Genomic DNA, 22,887 nt, shown 5'->3' with positions numbered 1-22,887 from the left:
ATTTTTTAAATCACTTCTATCTTTTGAACCTGTCTGATTAGATAATAACTTAGTTATGGATATTCCATCTCTTGTTTTTGTTGAGGATAATAAAATGATTATGTCCCCTTTCACGATTGATGAGGTCAAGAAGGTTGTTTTTGCTATGGGTCCAGACAAGGACCCTGGTCTTGATGGTTTTACACCTTTATTTTTTCAGAAATGTTAGGATTTTGTGAGTAACGATGTTCTTTTAGCCCTTGAAGAAGCAAGAAGGAACATATCTATCCTTAAAGAACTTAATGCTACATTAATTGCTATTATTCCTAAGGTGGATAATCCTAAAAATTTTACTAACTTTTGTCCAATCTCTCTTTGCAATACCTTGTATAAAATCTTTACTAAGGCAATTTCCATTAGGTTGGCAAAAAGTATTCCTAAAATTATTTCCCCTGAACAAGGTGGTTTTGTCTGGGGAATAGAGACTTCTAATGGGGCTATTGTTGCTCATGACATTTTACACTTGATTGTTTCTCAGAGACTCCCATCTATGATTCTCAAACTAGACATGATGAAATCCTATGATCGGGTTGATTGGGGTGCTTTGTGTATGGTCTTGGTTAAATTGGGTTTTAGTAGATCTTGGATTAAGTGGATTTATTCTTGTATTTCTTCTGCTAGATTTACGATCTTATTGAATGGGTCTCTGTGTGCTTTTTTCTCTTCTTCTTGGGGTATTAGATAAGGAGATCCCCTTTCTCCATTCTTGTTTATCCTTCTTGTTGAAGCTTTTAGTTGGGCCATTAGAGTGGCTAGGTCTTCACGTTTGTGGAGAGGGATTCATATCACTGATGTTCCTGATTCTGATTCACATTGTTTATTTGCTGATGATACGTTGTTATTTGGTCATGCCTCGATGTCAGAAGCAAAAGTGATTAAAATGATAGTTATGGGTTATTTTGCTTTTTTGGGACAAAGAGTGAATAGTACTAAATCTAAGATTTTCTTTCTTAATACTTCCCCTTTGGTACAACAAAGATTGCAATCTTTTTGGGGATTTGAGGTTGGTGTTTTTCCTTGTAAGTATTTGGGGGTCCCTTTCTTTGTGAGTGCTGAAAATAATTGTTTTTGGGAAAAGGTAATTTCCTCGGTCTCAAATAGAATCCTATTTTGCAATCATAAATGGCTTACATTAGCCGGTAAAATATTGCTAATTAAATATGTTTTGAATGTTGTTCCCATTTATCTTATGTCTGTTCTGAAAAACTCCTAAGGCCTCTATAGTCCAATTGCAATCTATTCTTAGGTCTTTTATTTGGAACAGTAATAAGGATGGGAAAAATAAGCTCCCTCTTCTAGCCTAGGAGAAGGTCTGTTTGCCTAAAGAATTTGGTGGCATTGGTATCCGTAGTCTTGATAAGAAAAATATAGCTTTGGGAGATAAATTGGTGCGGAAATTATATAAAGACCCTCGTTCTTTTTGGGCAAAGCTCATGTATGCTAAATATCTAAGAAATGGTTCTAGAGAGAGCATTTTTAATATCTTTGTGTTACCAAAAGGATCTTCTATTTGGAACTTTTTGGTTAAGTGTAGAGTAGTCATTCTCCCTCATCTTCCATGGATTATTCATGATGGTAAGAAGGCTAGGTTTTGGGATGAAGTTTGGAATGGACATGATGCTCTGGTTAGCCTCAGAGATTGGTCTCCTATTATGAATCTTCTTTCTTCTCATTGGGGAGTGCATGTTGTTGATTATTTTTATGTGGATGATTCAGGCCTCTTTAAGGAGGTTAAATGGAAATCTATTGATTTTTTGCAGGTTGATCAATCTTTAAAGGATTCTTATGCTAAGGTATTAAGTAATAGACTAATTGTATTTCTTGATTCCAAGGATGAATTAATTTAGACTAAAAATGCTTCAGGCTCCTATATTGTTAAGGATGGATATAATTCCCTTATACCATTCTTAGAAGAATTCTCTTGGCCTCATAAGCTTTTCTGGCATTCTGCATGTCTTCCTAAGGTTGGAGATTTTGCTTGCCTTATAGTTCAAGATAGGGTACTTATGGGTATGAGATTGGATAGGATTGGTATAACAATTGTTTTTTCCTTGTGTGTTATGCAATTATCATCTCATTTGTTTTTACACTGTCAATTTTTCGTCTAGCTATTGGCATTGGCTCTTTGATAAATTGGGTTGGTCTTCTGCTTTATGTTCATATCTTGTTTCCCAATTTAGATCTTGGCCTATCATGTTTAATTCCTCTTTTTATTCTTGTTTATGGATTATTTCCCCTTCAATCATAATATGGAATATTTGGTTAGAGCAGAATAATATATTTTTTCATAAGAAGTCTTCTCATTTGTCAGATGTTTTGTCTATAATTAAGGCTTCAATATCAGAGGTTTCTCTTTCCTATATTTATAAGAATCTTGATCACCTCACTTCTTTTTCTCATTGGGATAATATGATAACTAGAGTCTGGAGTTCTTTGAAGTCCCTTCCTTCTCAGGGTACAATTGCTAGACATTTTGATGGGATTAATAGATGAAAATTAGTTAAATGGTATCCTCTTCCTCCTTTTTTCAAGGTGAATTATGATGGGGCCTCTAGAGGGAATCCCTGTGAGGCTGGTATTGGGGTGACTATTTTTTTTATCATAACTCCAAGTTAGTAGCTGCTAGATGTCATTATCTTGGTGTCAAAACTAATAATCATGCAAAATTTCATGCTTTATCTTTAGGATTGGATTTGGTTGTCTCCCTTGGCATTAAGAATGTTGTTATAGAAGGTGATTCTATGATGACCTTTCAGAGTGTAACTAATAAGAAAAGTCATTGTTAGCATCTTCAATATCTTCTTGATCATATTCTAATTCAAGTTGCTAGCTTTGATTCTTATTTGGTTTCTCACTGCTATAGAGAAATTAATGTCACTGTAGGTTTTTTAGCTAATTTGGCAATTGATCTTCATGCTAATTAGGTTGATGTTGGGCCCCTTGATATCCCTTCTTTAGTTGATGGAAGGGTTCCGAATACCTCTTGATTACTTTAAGGATTTGGTTGACAATTTGACACTCTTCGTTGATGACTCATTTGGAGTATGTTTCATGTATAGGGGTGCATCTGCACTCCTATTATATTGTATATGTTTCATATGTTTTCATCAAGTAGAGTGTGAACTGCCCTGTTGTATCATATATTTCTTCTGGATTCATGGTTATATTTTGCCTCATTTACTTGCACTGGTCTTATGGATATTGCTTGCCATCTTCATTTTATTACATGTTGACTTATCAATGGTTCTTTTGGCTTATATTATGTCTTCATTCAGCTGAGACTATACCCTTGTTTCGATGATCTTTGGGGGTTTGGATTCTTGGTTCTTTCCTGCCGATTCTCTGTTGATGATCTTTGAACTTTAATATGGATATGTGGCTTAAATACAATATTGCATCCTTCTGGATGATGCATGTGTGTTATGTCTCACGTAGTGGGGAGTGTGTAGTATTTCTGCTCCCCTTTGGATTTGACATGGGTATATTGTTACTACTTATCAAGTTGCCATTAGTTTTATGTTCAAAGTTATTCTATATACTCTAGTCGGTTACTACTACTGAAATATTCAGTCAGTATGAATAGTCCAATCGGTTATTGAAGAAAGTAGTCTCAGAACGTAGTATACACTGAGTTGTCTACTGAGTATCATTCCATGTCTATCGAGTAGCAAAGATGACACACTGAATTGATATACACCAAGTGAAATGTGTTACCAAATTCATTAAACCTAGACATACATATGAAAATGTGTTACAAGATCGAGGAACATCTAACCGTTATCACATTGGAAATTGCACTTAAAGATTGTGTATGATTTTGAGGTCATCTAACCAATGAAATATTTTGCATGGTTATTCATTCGATAAAACATGTTTGTAAGATCGAAGCAATGAAAGGATCACTGGAATAATAGATCTATTTATACAAAATGGATTAAGATCAGAAATATACATGTAGCATGATAGAAAGGAAGATATAGAGATATATGAAGCAAGACATGTGAAAGCACCAAGTGTTATGACTATTACAGAGACACAGAGGTCATCGAGAAGGATTTCAGAGAACAATCAAAGAACAGAGTAAACAGAAGGGTTTACTGAGTTACTATATGGGTTACCGAGGTATGCTATAAGCAAGGTAATCTAATTCTGAGCACATAGAATCTACTATAATATTTCAGATGTAAAGTTGTAGATAATTGTAATGATTTATTGTAATATTTTGAAGTTGTAAGAGAAACCTTTAACAGGGTAAAAGACTCTAATCAAGTATATAAATTGTAAAGCCTCTAACCAGGTGCATCATTTAGATTAAGTGTTGTAAAATCCTTTAGCAAGGTAGATCTAATAGATCTTGTTACTCCTAACAGGGTAAGCTATCAGAAATAGCTAAACATGTAGCTCTAACCGAGCACTCTTTATTATTGCAGTAGTGAAGTTGTGGGTGCCATCCGCACCGCAGTTTTTCTCTCTAACCAAGAGTTTCTGCATAACCAAAATATATGTGTTATGGAGTGAATCATGTATGATTGTTATCTATTTGTTTTAACTTTATATCATGTTACTGCACTATTCGATTTATGCATAACAGTAAAGTTATTATTGAAGAAAAGTTTTGAAGTACTGATTCACCCCTCCCCTCTCAGTACATTAGCTTTCCACATTGGGCCTAACATATATGTCTCATGTAGTAGGATGCGTACTATTTTGTGAGACATTATTTCTTGTCATTTGTTCATGATCATATTTGCTACATTGGTTACACCATCTTTATTTCCTTGGGCATATTGGAGGTAGCTATTCTCTTGCGATTGCATTGTTGTTGCCTTGTACTTTCTTAGGTCTCATGGTACACATGGGAGTACTTGGCAATTATAGTTCATTCCTCCTTCCTATAATATGATGATGGATCCATTTTTTATCTAACACTTTAAACAATTGGCAATTTAAATGGAAAGGTATAATGTCTTGTCAAGTGTGTAAATTAACTTATGATATGGGATTTTGGTTCATCTGAAGCTCTGCTTTGATCATTGTTCTGTATGCTTTGTTTTCATTAAGGTACTGAGGTGGCTTGCTAAGGATGTTTATATCGCAAAAGATATCTTTGTGAAAATTTAAATTTGTTGTTGTTATGATGATTGGATATGTCGATAGATGTGAGATTTTATTAGCTTTTTGTTTCTAGTTGTATTTATTTGGTCTTTCTCCTCATTTTGAACATACTTTTGTTTTATGCTACTTTGGGAGTTCTCTGGGTATTCCATGTCATTTTCAATTCTACTAGGTTAATATAGAATTTTGGCTCCTCCGATTCTTGGTGATTTTTAGGATGAACATGCTTATGATGATGAAAAAATTGGTAAAATTTTTAATCTATGTTCTCCCGAGGTAGAGAAAGGTGGTGGGAAGAGTTTGGCTTTTGGAAAATGCAAATCCTTGCATGTGTGAGGTGGTATCTCATTTTCTTAATCTTTGCATGGATTTTCTTTTGGACTCTTCTATGGTGAGTATTATTGCAGACATGTTCCTCGTGCCCTCGTCCTTTAATTTCATTGATTTGGTTAATATTTTGCCTTCTTACCATTTTGATTATGGTAATTTCCCTTATGGTGGTTTCCTGCCTCTTAATGAGTTATTGGCTAATGGATGGTGTGGAGAACTTATTTTTGTGATCAGATGCGGTCTTATTGGTGGAAATTATGATGATACATTGGTGGCTTTGGAAAGGCTAATTGATTATGTGCCACCTTCTATCTTGGCTCATGCACTTGAAGTCTTCACGAGAATTAATTTTCTTCTTGATCTTTGGGCATCTATGTTGTCTTCTCCCCATGTTGCTCAACCCTTGCAAGTGGTTCCTCCTCCTTTGGATGGTGCAGTGCCTCCTCTTCTTAGTGATCCTCCAGATGAGAGTTCTAGCAATTGGTTTTGAGACTCATGAGTTGTATGGTTTTCTGATTGGGTTGGCTCTTTTTGTAATATTTTGCATCTGTAATGGGGTTTTTAGTTGGGTGGTGTTTGGTTGGGTTTGGGTTGAGTTTTCTTCCTTCCTGATATTGGATGTAATGGGTTTTCTTTTTTGGGTGCATGGGTGGATGATCTTATATCAAGGTTTATGGGCAATTTTACTTAGGTTTTTTTATAGGCTACAACTAGAGGTTTTCTTCTCCTAGTTCTTTCCTGCCACTATGCCCTTTTTTGAACTAGGATTGTAAATACTTTTATTATTTAATAAAATAAAGTTCAATGCCTATGCCACTTTTCTCAGCAAGAAAAAATAAATTTAAACATAAACAATGAGAAACAAAATTGATTAACACAAATCAATTTATAGGCTAAAAATTCTAACAACCTTGCACTTGATAAACCCATAATTCAAGCACATTGTTGTTGAAACGATGTCAACATTTTGTTGTGAAGAAAGGTTTAGGAAGGCATTAAGGTTTTTTGCAAAGAAAACCCTTGTAGGATTTCATCAATGCTTTGTTATTTAGGATAGTCTTCCATCTCATTCAAATTAATCCACATCTATTAAATATACTCTACTCTTGAATATATTATACAAAATATTGATATTTAAATACATCTTAGACAATATGAGCAATTCATGTTGTTTCTCTCTTTTATATATTTTATCTTCTTCACATTTTATGTTAGCAAACTCTACTACAAAATTATCAAGGGTTTCTCAAAAGTTTAAATATACTAATTATAACTCTATTTACAATATTTTCTGACCTATATATTTTGAAACAATCAACTCATGAGCTAAATTCACCATAAATACCCACATTGATATAAAATGAAACTAACATAAAATATTAACACTTTTATTGTAGTTTTATATCATGTATAAATTGAAATAATTATACTAGAAAAATTAAATTATTATATCAAGTAATCTTAGTATGTAGATTGCACTAGGAAAAGTAAGTAAAGATTTAATTGATGAGTTCTCTATGTTTATTTAATATGAACTCTTGAATTATTTTAATCTTTGGTCTTAAATAGTCTTTTAAGAGCATTTAAAAGTGTGTGTTAATCTTTTAAGGAATCTAAGTTTGTTGAACTTTCACATAGGTTCTAATCTTTGGTTTGAGTCAAAGCAAGGTTTATAGGGTTTTCATAGCCAACCTACAAGTGTAGCATCACCTTCACAATGGACATGCTATTAGACAATTCAAATAACAGGAAGCCAACTGAGAAGGGGGGGGGGTGGTGAATGAGTTGTCATAGATTACCAAAACATTTTGCAATTAAAATTTTAACACTAGAACCCAAAACATTAATATCGGAATAGCAATTAAACCAATTAAGCATAAACAACAATGATAGAATAAATACCATCCACATGACACCAAGATTTATACGTGGAAAACCTGATAAAGGGAAAAAACATGATGGGAAGCCTACTCACAGTCAGATAATACTTCTGTAGGTAAGTATGTGAATTACAATTGAGGGGCCTACACTTGCAAGAAGACCAACATGTTGGTATTTTGGTATGGTTTTGTCATTGATGTCAACACCTACTTTGGAGATCCAACAACATTCACTGATAAGCAAGTAAACTGTGCAACAGTTACTGGTATATGGTTCACCGGCAGAATATATTGTTCACTGGTACTTGGAATGATATGGAAGACACTTGGTAATGTTGAAGACATCATGTGGACACTTTGTTTTGAATAATTAATCATTGGTATATTCATATTTGCATATTTGCTTTTACCGACAAATAGGTCCAGGTTATCTAGGGTTACACTGGCAAGTTTATCTTTTCCAGATCAGCATGGCACGCTATGGAGATGATTTAATATTGTTGTAAATGCATTAAGCTGACATGTTTAATCAGTTATTGCATCGGATATTATATTGTTTGTAAAATGTTTTTATTGTAATATCTGGTAGAGCCGACCTACTAAAATTGGTCTTAGGGTATGGTATAAATGTAATATCTTATTTGCAAGATCAAGTGTGGAATGCGAAAAAGAATTAAGTGAAGGTATATGCAAGATCAAGTAGGGATATACACGAAGACATCATTTGAAGGTGGAGTTAGGTTTTTGTAGAAGCATATCAGCATTACACCGGTACTGAATCTAGCATATGAAGATGTTATTTTGTACAGTATATTCTTATTGGATTTAACCATCCAACTGTAGTTAGTGTGACTCCCATTTTTTGATTGAGCAGTGAGCTCTAGGTTGTTGGCCTTTATGCATGTGCAGACCCCATTTATGTACACTTACTATCTACAGTAGTATCATCTGATTGTGGGTAAGGTTTCCCACCGTGGTTTATCCCCTTACAGGGTTTCCACATACAAATATTGGTGTCATGTGTTGTGGATGACCTTATGTTTATGTTTCATGCATTAATCCTTACGAGTACAACAATTTATTGCTAACACTGTCTACCGACATACTTAACTGGTTTACCGGTATTAAGCATTAAGTTGGTTAATAAGTTTTTGGTTTGAATTTATTAGACAACTGATTCACCCCCCCCCCTCCCCTCTCAGTTGTCTCCGGGACCTAACAATTGGTATCAGAGCTTAGTCCTCTTTTGCAGAAGTTTAACGACTTGAGGAGATCCAATGTCTACTATGGAACCAACTATGGGATATGGAAGATCAGAATAGAGACGCATCTGAATTGCATTGGTAAAGACATCTGGGAAGTTACTAAGAATGGTTATACTGTTGTTGTAGCTGGTCAGACTGCTCCAACTACCTTAGCTAAAGATGAAGAGAATGATTGCAAAGCAAGAGAAGCACTTTTGAGCACATTATCAGATCAACAAATCATGGGATTATCAAATAGGTCTACTGCTAAAGCTATTTGGGATCACTTGGAAACACTGAATGAAGGAGATTCCATTGTCAAAATTGTAAAACTTGAAAGCTTCCAAGTCAGGTATGAACATTTGAAAATAGAAGAAGATGAAAGGATTTCTGCTTTTATGGAAAGAGTAAATGAAATTGTTTTGGGTATTAAATTTTGTGGAGGAACCTTGAGTTAGGATGAAATTGTTTCAAAAATCTTAAGAGGTTTGTCATCAGCATATAAAATGAAGGTTACTACTATAAATGAGTTGAGAACAATGCCTAATACATCAGTAACTAGGGATACATTGATTGGAAAACTTTCAGCCTTTGAAATTGAGGAATTTGGTCCTATTGCTACTATAAAAACTGATTTGGCCTTTAAAACATCAACATCATCTGCTCCACCATTTGACAAATCAGAATAGAGAGCCTTATATGCAAGAGAACTTGAAGAATCCAGAAAGGAGAATGAAGAGCTTGAAGAACTTGAAGCACTATTTGTAAGGAAAATGCCAAAAGGTCCAACTGGAAGTAAGTATGAAGGTAAAGCACCCTTTAAATGTTTTAACTGTAATAAGATTGGTCATATGGCTTCAAGATGCCCTGATAGACATGCTAGACTAAGAGAAGAAGCTAGAAGAACATACAAGCCTAATCCTGAATATCAGAGATATAGATTTAAAAAGAACAAAGACAAATCTTGTTACATTGCTGATGAAGGAGTGACTGATGATTTTGATGAGGATCCAGCAAACAATGGATGGGTTTTTATTGCTATAACAGAAGATCAACCGGCACCTACTGCTCAACTAGTAGAACAAGCCCTAGCAGCTAAAGTTGAAGCAAAGGATGAATGGATTATTGACTCAGGATGCTCACATCATATGACTGGAGACAAAGGTAAATTCTTGAACTTTCAAGAATACAATGGAGGTTTAGTAAGATTTGGAGATGACAAAGCCTGTTCAATCAAAGGTAAAGGTTCAATATCTCTTGATGGTAAGCATAACACTAACAATGTCTACTATGTTGAAGGATTAAAGCATAATCTTTTAAGTGTTGGTCAATTAGTTGAGAAGGGATTTCAGTTACAATTTAAAAATGGAAAATGTAAAATCATGAATAGAACTGGTTTGGAAATTGCAACCGGTAATCAAAATAGAGGCAATATCTTTCATTTGAATAACAGTGAAAAGGCATGCTTAATTGCACATATAGATGAAATTTGGTTATGGCATAAGAGACTATGTCATGTAAACTTTGATTGCATGGTAAAAATTAGTACTTCTAAGGCGGTTAGAGATCTACCTAAAATTGTGAAACCTCATAATACAATTTGTAAGGAATGTCAATTTGGAAAACAAGTTAGAGCTAGTTTCAAAAGTATTCCAAAAAAATCCAATAATGCTCTTGATTTAATTCACACTGATTTATGTGGTCTAGCTAGAACTAGAAGCTTACAAGGTGATAGATATTTCATGCTAATTATTGATGATTATTCTACAATGTGTTGGGTTACTTCTCTCAGAGAGAAATTAGAAGCACTTGGAAAGTTCAAACTATTCAAAGCAATGGTTGAAAATAAAACCGGTAAGAAAATCAAATGTTTAAGATTAGATCAAGGAGGAGAATTCACATCTAAGGACTTTAATACATTCTATGAAGTAAATGGAATTAGAAGATAGTTATCAGCACCTCGGACACCACAACAGAATGGAGTTGTTGAAAGTAAAAACAGAACTATCTTGGATGCAGCTAGAAGTATGTTATCAAAAGAAAATCTACCACATGTGTATTGGAGAGAGGCAGTTAGCACTACTATCTATACATTCAACAAAGTTCACATCAAAGGTGAAATCGGTAAGACCCCTCATGAACTATGATTTGGTAACACTCCTACTCTTAAATATTTCAGAATTTTTGGAAGTAAATGTTATATTAGAAGAGATGAGTATATTGGCAAATTTGATCCTAGAAGTGATGAAGGAATATTTCTTGGTTATTCATCTAAGAGCAAGACATATAGATGTTTTAATAAAAGATTGCAGAAAATTGTTGAGAGTACAAATGTAAAGATCGATGAACAATTCAGAGGAACTTCAAGGTATATAGACTCTGAACTGGCAACAAAAATTGTGACAAATGAACCTATACTGAATCCACCGGTACAGAATGAAGATCTAGTTACCTCGGTATCATCAGAGGATTCCACAATAATTGAAGAACAACAACAAACTAAGACACCCCGGTATGTAAGATTGAATCATTCTCAAGATCAGATAATTGGAAACAAATTTAAAGGAGTTATGACAAGAGGAAGATTGGAAAATGAAGAGGTATGTCTTATTTCTCAAATTGAACCATCATCTATTAATGAGGCATGTGAAGATAAATTTTGGATTAAAGCTATGGAAGAAGAATTAGGACAAATTGAGAAAAATAATACTTGGACATTAGTTCCTTGGCCTAAAGATAAAAATGTAATTGGAACTAAATGGGTATTTAGAAACAAACTTAATGAAGATAGTAAAGTTGTCAGAAATAAAGCAAGACTATTGTGTAAGGGATATTCTCAGAAAGGAGTTGATTACAATGACACCTTTGCACTGGTAGCCAGAATTGAGGCAGTTAGATTATTCTTGTCTTTTGCAGCTCACAAGGACTACAAAGTTTATCAAATGGATATTAAATGTGCATTTTTGAATGGAGATCTTGAAGAAGAAGTATATATTGAACAACCTGATGGATTTTCTTTGACAGATGACAATGATATGGTTTGCAGGTTAAGAAAATCTCTATATGGATTGAAACAAGCCCCAAGAGCTTGGTATGCAAGGTTGGATAAGTATATTTTGAAGATTGGATTTACTAAAGGAAATGCAGATAGCAATTTATATTACAAAATAACTAATGATGACATCTTGATTATTGAAGCATTTGTTGATGATATAATCTTTGGAGGAGAAGATGGATTATGTAAGGAATTTTCTCTTGAAATGCAGCAAGAATTTGAAATGTCTATGATTGGAGAAATAAAATTCTTTTTAGGTTTGCAGATTTCTCAGACTAATGAAGGTATATTTTTTTGTCAATCCAAGTACTTGAAAGAATTACTAAAGAAATTTGGGATGGAGAACTCTAAACTAGTAAGCACACCTATGACTACAAATGACAAATTATCTCAAAGGGATGAATCTACACCTATTAATCCAACTAGATACAAATCTATGATAGGAGGTTTACTGTATTTGACACAAGCTAGGCCTGATATTATTAATGCAGTATGTATTGTTTCTAGATTTCAGAGTAATCCTAGGTAAAATCATGAATCAGTAGTAAAAAGATTTTTCGATACTTACAAGGCACAACAAATCTTGGATTACGGTATCGTAAAGATGAAAATTTTGACCTATGTGCATACATAGATGCAAATTGGGTAGGAGATGTAGATGATAGAAAAAACACCACTGGAGGAGCATTCTTTCTTGGAAAGAGATTCATTTCTTGGTTAAGTAAGATATAGAGTTGTACATCTTTATCAACATCAGAATTAGAATATGTTGCAGCAACAACAAACGTACACAGGTATTATGGCTTAAGCAAATGTTGAAAGACATAAAGGTAAAATGCAAGGAACCTATTACTATATACTATGATAACACTACAACAATTGATATATCTAAGAATCTGGTATTACATTCTAAAACAAAACATGTTTCTATCAAACTAAATTTTCTAAGGGAAAAAGTTGAAGAAAAGGAGATAAAACTGGTTTATGTGAATGCTAAAGAATAGTTTGCAGATATTTTCACAAAACCTTTGCCTAAGGAGACTTTTGAGTATCTCAGAGATCGGCTTGGAGTCATACCACCACCGGTAGAGACTTAGATAGTTGATGATTGTCATCAACCGACAGAATTAAAAAGACAAATCTTTTATTTCAGTATTTGATGAGGAAGCTACTTCTCAGGGGGAGTAGTTGGTATATTGAATTGGTTGGTATTTTGTATGAACTTGACTTTTTGTGACTTTGGCATTTGATGTCAAAGGGGGAGAGATATCTATGGAAAAACACATTATCTTTTTGGGGAGAGATTTTGAAAAACACATTTAAGGAGAGATTGGTATGAGAAATTGGTATGAGAGATTGGTATTGAAAATAAATCTTTGGATAAACACATGTTACTCCCAGGGGGAGAAATGGAGACTGTTGGTTTTTGTATTTGGCATTTCTGTTTTGGCACTTTGATGGTTTTTCCATCTTGTGTTGCCATCAATGTCAAAGGGGGAGATTGTTGGTATTTTGGTATGGTTTTGTCATTGATGTCAACACCTACTTTGGAGATCCAACAACATTCACCGGCAAGCAAGTAAACTGTGCAATAGTTACTGGTATATGGTTCACCAGTAGAATATATTGTTCACTGGTACCTAGAATGATATGGAAGACACTTGGTAATGTCAAAGACATCATGTGGATACTTTGTTTTGAAGAATTAATCATTGGTATATTCATATTTTCATATTTGCTTTTATCGGCAAATAGGTCTAGGTTATCTAGGGTTACACCGGCAGGTTTATCTTTTCCAGATCAACATGACATGCTATGGAGATGATTTAATATTGTTGTAAATGCATTAAGACAACATGTTTAATCAGTTATTGCATCGGATATTATATTGTTTGTAAAATGTTTTTATTGTAATATCTTGTAGAGCCGACCTACTAAAATTGGTCTTAGGGTATGGTATAAATGTAAGATCTTATTTGTAAGATCAAGTGTGGAATGTGCAAAAGAATTAAGTGAAGGTATATGCGAGATCAAGTAGTGATATACATGAAGAAATCATATGAAGGTGAAGTTAGGTTTTTGCATAAGCATATCAGCATTACATCGGTACTGAATCCAGCATATGAAGATGCTATTTTGTACAGTGCATTCTTATTGGATTTAACCATCCAACTGTAGTCAGTGTGACTCCCATTTTGTGATTGAGCAGTGAGCTCTAGGTTGTTGGCTTTTCTGCATGTCCAGACCCCATTTATGTACACTTACTATCTGTAGTAGTATCATCTAATTGTGGGTAAGGTTTCCCACCATGGTCTTTCCCCTTACAGGGTTTCCACATACAAATATTGGTGTCATGTGTTGTGGATGACTTCATGTTTATGTTTCATGCATTAATCCTTACCGGTACAACAATTTACTATTAACACTGTCTACCGGCATACTTAACTGGTTCACCGGTATTAAGCATTAAGTTGGTTAATAAGTTTTTGGTTTGAATTTATTAGAAAACTAATGGTGTCTCGGGGACCTAACACAACAACCTAGAGCACATTGCTCATCACAAAAGGAGTCTCATTGACTACATAGAAATCCAGAGTAGAATCCAGAGAAGTGTTTGAACTACAAAGATAGCATCTCCTATACCTAAGTACAGTTTCGGTTAAGCTCTATATTAGAAGACTAAATCCTCTTACATAAACCCAATTTGATCTGCAATGATTGACAAAATCCTCTACCTTTAAAGATATTAAATTACTTGCACATTACATATCCATATACATTCCCTAATATTATATTTATGATGATCTACAATGAGATCTTACATCATATATATACAAACCCTTGACCATAAACAATTAGGTCAGCAACTAGACAATAAACCAATTACATAATTAAAAAACATGTCGGTCTTAGACCAAAAAGATAATATCCAACACATAAGACATCCCAGAAACACATTGAGAGGTCCAATCCACACATTACATTAACCCAGTCCATAACCTAGATCAACCGAGACCCAATATAGGTCCACACATTAAGACAATGATCTCCATCCACCAAGTCTCAAACATGATCACCAACAACATCCTGAATCTCCCCCAGAAGCTACACCAATACCACTTATGCATATCACCAAAGATCCTCAACAAAATCTTTGCCGATGAAACCCTCACCGGAACCACAAGCCAAGATTCCAAGAAAACATGATAGCATCCAATCACCAGATCAAAACCAAATGATTGAATATAAACATGAGTATCATGATAAGCCAATTCCATAATCAAATCATACCGGATCATGCTGGATCCAAACCAACCAGAAACTACTCAACCTACCGGGACCAAAAGGGTGTCGGTAAAGAATCCAAACAACTAGTGTTGACATCAATGAAAAAACATCAATGAAACACATAATAAATTCCTCCAAATTGCCAACAATCTCCCCCTTTAGCATTGATGGAAACACTAGATGTGAAAAACATCTAAGTACCCAAAAATGCCAAACAAGTCTCCCCAGTGGAAGACAACCAACAATCTCCCACTTAAAGATATAGCAATGAAGTTCTAAAACAAAGACCAAACTCCCCCTCTGAATGATATCTCTGTAAATCTTTGAATTACACATATATCTCTCCCCCTAATGTATTCAACTCCTTAAGTTTTTCTTTTTCACATCAATATCTCCCCCTCTTTGACATCAATGCTAGAAATTTGACATAAATATCAAAGCAAAAACACAGACCACTGAATCATAAAGCTAACTACTCCCCCTGAGTAGTAGCATCCCCACATCAATGCCAAAATGAAAAATATCTCTAATAGTGCATACCAGATTGATGCCAAAAAAAGTATCAATCAGTTCTCTGTCAGAGGGGCAGAAACCCCTAACCTGTCTCTCAGGTACTCAAATGGTTCTTTAGGCAAAGATTTAGTGAAAATATATGCAATCTTCTCTTTAGTGTTCACATAAACCAATCTGACTTCATTTGCTTCCACCTTTTCCTTCAAAAAGTTATACTTGATAGATATGTGCTTTGTCTTAGAATGAAATACGAGATTCTTTGATATATCAATAGCAGTAGAGTTATCACAATGAATAACTACCGGTCCAGTGCAATGCACTTTGATATCCTTCAACATCTGCTTCATCCATAAAACTTGTGTATAGTTAGTAGCAGCAACAACATACTCAACTTTAATAATAGATAAAGAAGTACATGACTACTTCTTGCTCATCCATGAAACCAACTTCTTTCCAAGAAATAAATCTCCACCGGAAGTACTCTTTCGGTCATCAACATCTCCAGCCCAATCAACATTTGTATATGCACATAAAGTAAAGTCATCATCCTTATGGTACCACAAACCATATTTTGATGTACCTTGTAAGTATCTAAAAATCCTTTTAACCGCATGTTGGCATATGATGAAGCGATGATAATGTATGTTGTCATTGATGTCAATAAGTGCTCAAGAAAGTGAATCGGTATGAAGATTGGAAGCGGTTATGTTCAATCGGGATGGAGTGGACCAGTGTTGGGGTTCACTAAGTGTGACTACTAGTTGGTAGTCTCAGTTCATCTCTAGGGTTTCTGGTGTGGCTTGTGTGGTGGAACCGATGATGTTTTGTGAAAGATGAGGATAAGGATCGAGGTGCCACATCAGCTATGTGCACATGAAGGATTTCCTTGAGGATCTTGCATGTGAAGATCGAATGCATTGAATGCCTACCTCAGGAATGAGCAATTTTCTGAGTGGTGTGTGAAGAGCGCATGATGGGTTACTATTTTCTAGATGTTAGGAATAAGGTGTCTCAACCTTGGATAATTCCTATTCTTATTATTTGTTTTGTAAAATGTATTTCTTGCAAATAATGTAATTAAGTGTGAGTGTACATGTCTAGTTGGCATGTTGATGTGTCACTTCACTTGATGTGTCGGCATCTTGAATTGTGTGTAAGGAGATCATGGCTGAAATGGTTATGACAGATTCCTATGACACGTAGGAGCTATTTCTAGGAGATTTCAATGACAGGTGAAGACATGCAAGACATGTGGCAACTGATAAAGTTGAGTAGTGTACACTCTTCCTCAATTGTGGGGTTCGAGGCATCGAATTTTAGGGTTCCTATTTTCTCAGAGAATGGTAAAACCCTAATACGTCTATCTTTGGAAGTTGCCCTAAAAAGGAAAGCGCATAAGCATTTTTTAGGGTTACAGACTATGATACGAAAAGAGTGTATTGTTGGTATGATATCGTGCTACTGGATTTTGTCTTTTAAGTGTCGATTGTCTCCTGAAAGAACTTGCATTGCAAGTGTGTTGTAACCGTTGTGTTGAAGATAATACATTGTGCAGGTTTTGGAGTGTTGGGGTTTTTTACCGAAAGGTTTTCCCTAGGGTAAATCATTGTGTCATTCTCTATTTTCTATATGCATGGTATATGGCTGCAATATCTTTGTTAAAGTAGTTAATGAATCTGAAATTGTAAGGATTTAAAAGAATTTGCACAATACTTTCCTCTAGAGATTAGTGTAGGAAGTTGTTTCCGCACCTGAGTTTCCTTACACCAGATGCGGTGAAGATTGGACGATGCAGAATGTATTGAGATCTATTTTAGATCATTTCATTCTATGTAATGTGTTTGGACTATCAGGATTGGACTGCTTGTAATTGTAAACCTAAAATATTTAGGGTTTAGGGTTTATGTTACCGACCTAATTGTTGTCTATAAGGTTGATGAGTTTTGTTATTGTAGGGGTTGGAAAAATTTGTGTTTGTGTCCACATGTTTTGATACTTGCCATACCAGAGTGAGGAATCTACAGAGTGTGATTGTAGAAGAGAGGAACTGAAAAGGATCTGCCTTAGCAAGGAGTGTTGTTATCATATCAAAGTTTTACCTATTGTCTTCTAACCATTTCAACAGAAGGTAAATCCCTTGACCGAGTAGCTTTAACATGCTTTGTTGTAAATCCTCTAACCAGGTGACTCAAGTTCATTGAGTTATTTAAATCCTCTAGCGAGGTAACTCTTAACAGGGTTTCAACCTTTGACAGGGTATATAACCATCCCTTAACCGAGTGATCCCTAATAGGATCAGTTCCTAACAAAACCTTTATTGTAAAGTATTTAACTAGACTAGGCTCCTAATAGAGTGGGCTTCAAAAGAGTTCACAAAAAAGCTTGTGGGTATTCATCCCCACCATGTTTTTTCCCATTTGGTTTCCACGTGAAAAATTTGTGTTATGGGTTGTGAGTTTTTCATGTGATGATTGTGTGTTTCTGATTAAGTTAGATATGCATGCAGTGTTAAATGGTTGTGGTATTGTTGATACAACTCATGCATGATTATATCAGTGAAGTAGTCATCAAGATTTGAGATCTGTTGAATGCTGTCTGAAGTACTTTTGTTTAACTGGTTTAGTTGTCTAAAGTATTTGTGTTTAACTAGTATAACCATGCTTAAGTTTAGTGGTGAAGACAACCGGTCCGCTATGTTTTAATATGATAAAGTGTTGAGAAGTTTTTGTGTGTACTGATTCACCCCCCCCTTCTCAGTACTAGTTAGGACCTTAGTAGTTCATCATTATTCATCAATTGGTATCAGAGCACGTCTAGATCCTTGGTGATATAAGCTTATCCACTTGAGCAAAAAGATCATGTTGTGATGATGAAGAGGGAAGGTCCTAAGTTCAACAGGAACAACTTTACAATATGGAAGGATAGGATGAAGATATATATCAGAAGTTTGGGTGCACAACACTGGAGCTATGTTGAGAATGCCTATGTAATCCCCATTGGCACTCTAACTGATGATTAGAAAAGAGAGATACAAGAAAATGGGCAAGTCATGGAAGCCCTTATTAGCAGATTGTCTAATATAGAGTTCATTGATGTTTAAGATAAGGACAATCCGAAAGAAGTATGGGACAAACTAGAATCCATCTATGGTGGTGATGAACATGTCAAGCAGGCTAAGAAAGCCTTAGAGGAAAGTTTGAAGATATGAGGATGGTTGAAGGAGAGACCATTCAATAGTATGGTATAAGAATCAAGATAGTGGTTGGAGAAATGAAGAGCACTAGTGGAACAATTGATGATGCCACTATTGTCAGTAAATTTCTGATATCACTTTTATCAGTCTATGCAATTAGGGTTGCCGCTATTCAGGAGCTACGGTCTATCGACAAAACCAAGGTATCCTTAGACTCTATTATTGCAAAGTTGACTGTATATGAATTAAATAGCTATGATGGTAGTGTTCAAAAGACCAAGTCAGTCTTTAGAGCGTCTGCTTCCTCTACACCGACTAGGAAGGGGAAATAGGTCAGTACCAGTTATGAATCCAGGCCAAGCAGAGATATGGACGATGAGGAGATTCTGATGGAGTTTGAAGCTCTTCTTGCCAAGAGACTTCCAAAAGGCACCAGAAAATACAAAGGTAAGCTTCCTCTGAACTGTTTTTCCTGCAATAAGCTAGGACATATAGCTATTAACTATCCTAAAAATGAAAATAAGAATAAACCGAAGAGGTTTAGGAAGTATAAAGGTGTCGATAGGAGAAATTGTCTTGTTGTAGTGGATGAAGGTGTTACCGATGAGGAATATAAGGATGAAGAGAATGAGGACATAGTGTTTGTGGCTGTCAAGGAAGAGTTGTCTGACCAGAAAGCCCTTATCTCACATATTAACAACTCTAACGAGTGGATTATTGATAGCGAGTGTTCTCACCACATGACCGATGATCGGAGAAAGTTTTTGTCGCTTCAAGAATATGATGGTGGTGTTGTTCGGTTTGGAAACAATGCACCTTGCATGGTGAAAGGAAAAGGTTCCATCTCACTGAATGGAAAGAGTAGCGTGAATGATGTCTATTGGGTGGAAGGCCTTAAGCACAACCTTTTGAGTGTTTCTCAGTTGAACGATAAAGGAATCATTCTGGAATTCAAAGGTGGAGTCTGTACAGTAATTAAAAAGAGTGGTGAACTTGTTGCCACTGGTAAGCAGACCAAAGGAAATCTATTTCAGCTAAATGCCAAGATTAGTCAGTGTCTGATGGTGAAATTTGATCATAGTTCAATATGGCATAGGAGACTTTGTCATATGAATTTTGACAATATTGTAAAGGCTAGTAAGATCAAGGCAATAAGAGGATTGCCTTTGCTGAACAAACCAGAGAATGCCAACTTGGGAAGATGTCTTCATCAAAATTCAAAGGTAAGTCTTTCTCAGCAGAGAACGAACTTGATCTAGTGCACACTGATCTGTGTGGTCTGATGAAAACTAGAAGTATTCAAGGAAATCGGTACTTCATGATTCTTACTGATAATTTCTCAAGAATGATGTGGGTCACATTCTTGAAAGATAAATCTGAGGCATTTGGAAAGTTCAAAGTCTTTAGAGCATTGGTGGAGGAGAGCGGTAGAAGGATAAAATGCCTAAGGAGCGATTAGTGAGGTAAATTCACTTCTGATGAATTCAATAAGTACTGCGAGGAGAACGGGATTAAGAGGCAGTTGTCTACCCCAAGGAAACCACAAAAAAAAGACATAGCAGAGAGAGACAACAAGACTATGGTTGAAGTGGCCAGAACTATGTTAATCCAAGGAAATGTCACTCACACATTTTGGAGAAAAGTGGCGAGCACTGTAGTCTATACCATGAATTGGGTACTCATTAAGAAAGGTAAAGACAAAACCCCCTATGAGTACTGGAATGGAAGAACTCCCAATCTGAGTTATTTCAAAGTGTTTGGGAGTAAATTCTATATCAGGAGAGGTGAGCATTTGAGTAAGTTTGATGCTAAGTTTGATGAAGGAATATTTCTGAGATATTCCTCTAAAAGAAAATCTCTCAAGTGCTACAACAGAAGGACCCAAAAGATTGTTGAGAGTATCAATGTTAGGGTTAATGAATCCCCTGAGAAGGCTAAGGAAATCGACAATAAGCAAATGAAAGAACCAAGTTTAGCCTTCTGGGAACCAATTAAGAAAGAAACAAGTGACAAACACTGCAAATACCTCAGTGTTTCTATACCGATAGAAGCTTCAGTGGGTGAAAAAGAAGATGAAGCTGAAAAAGAAGAGGAAAAGAGAGCAGAACCTGCTACAATCATTCCTAGGTATGTAAGAATGCATCATGATTCGAAGCAGATCATAGGAGACAAAAATGCATGAATACTTACAAGGAGAAAGGTGAAAGAAAATTCTTGCATGTTTTTAGAATTTGAGCCTAAGACCACTAGAGAGGCACTTACCGATGAAGACTAGATAAAGGCAATGGAAAAGGAGTTGGACAAAATAGAGAAGAATGCAACATGGTCCTTGGTACCCAGACTAGAACACAAGAATGTCATTGGTACCAAATGGGTCTTCAGGAATAAGTTGAATGAAGAAGGCACATTGGTAAGGAATAAGGCAAGACTTGTATGCAAGTGATATGCTCAGGAAGAAGGAGAAGACTATGGAGATACCTTTGCCCTAGTGGATAGACTGGAAGGTGTCTGAATGCTACTTGCATTTGCAGCATTCAAGGGATTTAAGGTATACCAGATGGATGTGAAGTCTACCTTCTTGAATGGAATCTTGGAGGAAGAAGTGTATATTGAGCAACTAGATGGGTTTGTTTTGTCAAAAGATAGTGACATGGTGTGTAGATTACACAAGGGCCTGTATGGATTGAAACAGGCACCAAGGGCATGGTACAAATGGTTACACTCTCATCTTGTGAAGATAGGATTTCTGAGAACAAGTGAGGACAACAACATCTACTTGAAATCTGAAGCTGGTCAGATTCTGATATGTGAAGTATTTGTAGATAACATAATCTTTGGTGGAGATGATGACATGAGTTATGCATTTGCAGATGAGATGAAGAAGGAGTTTGAGATGTCTTTGATCAGAGAGATAAAGTTTTTTATTGGTTTGTAGATTTAGCAAATGAAAGAGGGTATCTTCATTACCTAGTCCAAGTATATCAAAGAGGTATTGAAGAACTTTGGCATGGAGGAGAGAAAACCAATTGGAACATCGATGGTGACCAGCTGTAAACTAACAAAGGCCGATGATACAACATTGGTGGATGAGAAGGAGTACCGGTTGATGATCGGTAAGCTACACTATGTGGTGCACAACAGACTGGATATTGCTCATGCAGTGGGCATAGTAGCCCATTTTTAGTAGAGTCCAAGAGAATCCTACTTGGTAGTGGTAAAAAGGATTCTTAGATATCTGAAAGGGATAGTTGATTACGGATTGTGGTATCCATACAATGGCGACTTTGATCTCAAAGTATTTACTGATGTAGATTGGGTAGGTAATGTGGACGACTAGAAGAGAAATGTGTGGAGTGTTCTTCCTTGGTGGAAGACTAGTCTCATGGAAAAGCAAGAAGCAAAGTTGTATTTCCCAGTCTACAGCTGAAGCATAGTATGTCGCAGCATTTATGAACTGCACTCTGGCAATCTGGATGAAGCATGTACTGAATGGCTTCAATGTGACTATAACCGAACCACATAGTATTTTCTGTGATAATACTAGTGCAATAAATATTTCCAAAAATCTAGTATTGCATGCTAGGACCAAGCATGTTGAGCTCAAGTATCATTTCTTGAGAGAAAAGGTTTAGAATAAAGAGGTTGTATTAGAACATGTTTCCAGTAAGGAGCAACTAGCAGACATACTCACTAAGCCCTTATCGAAGACTATATTTACCTATTTGAGAGGTGAATTAGGGTTCTACCCCTTCATGAAGTAAACTAAAGTTGTGTGTTGCACATCAGTTAGGTACTACTATGTCAGATCTTACGGGATTGATGTGTTGAAGGATGCTACTCCATAGGGGGAGCAACATAGTGGAGCTTGGAAGCTTGTGCCTCCACTTAGGCATTGTTGTCAAAGGGGGAGAAGATATCTAATGATGAAGATATATGGGGGAGAAGATATATGGTAGAGTGCACACTGACTAGTCTAGATGGTGGTGGTGGTGATCTTTTAAGTTGAACCGGTATATGTTATTGAGCATGGTATAAATACTGAGCAATGATACACTGAGTATTGTCATCAATGCCAAAGGGGGATATTGTTCGCATATCATAAAGCAGTGATAATGTATGTTGTCATTGATGTCAATAAGTGCTCAAGCAAGTGAACCGGTATGAAGATTGGAAGTGGCTATGTTCAATCAGGATGGAGTGGACCAGTGTCGGGGTTCACTAAGTGTGACT

Source organism: Cryptomeria japonica, chromosome 10 (assembly GCF_030272615.1).
Source record: "Cryptomeria japonica chromosome 10, Sugi_1.0, whole genome shotgun sequence".
Classification (NCBI taxonomy): Eukaryota; Viridiplantae; Streptophyta; class Pinopsida; order Cupressales; family Cupressaceae; genus Cryptomeria; species Cryptomeria japonica.
The sequence above is the reverse complement of the archived record's forward strand: the minus strand, read 5'-3'. Positions refer to the sequence as shown.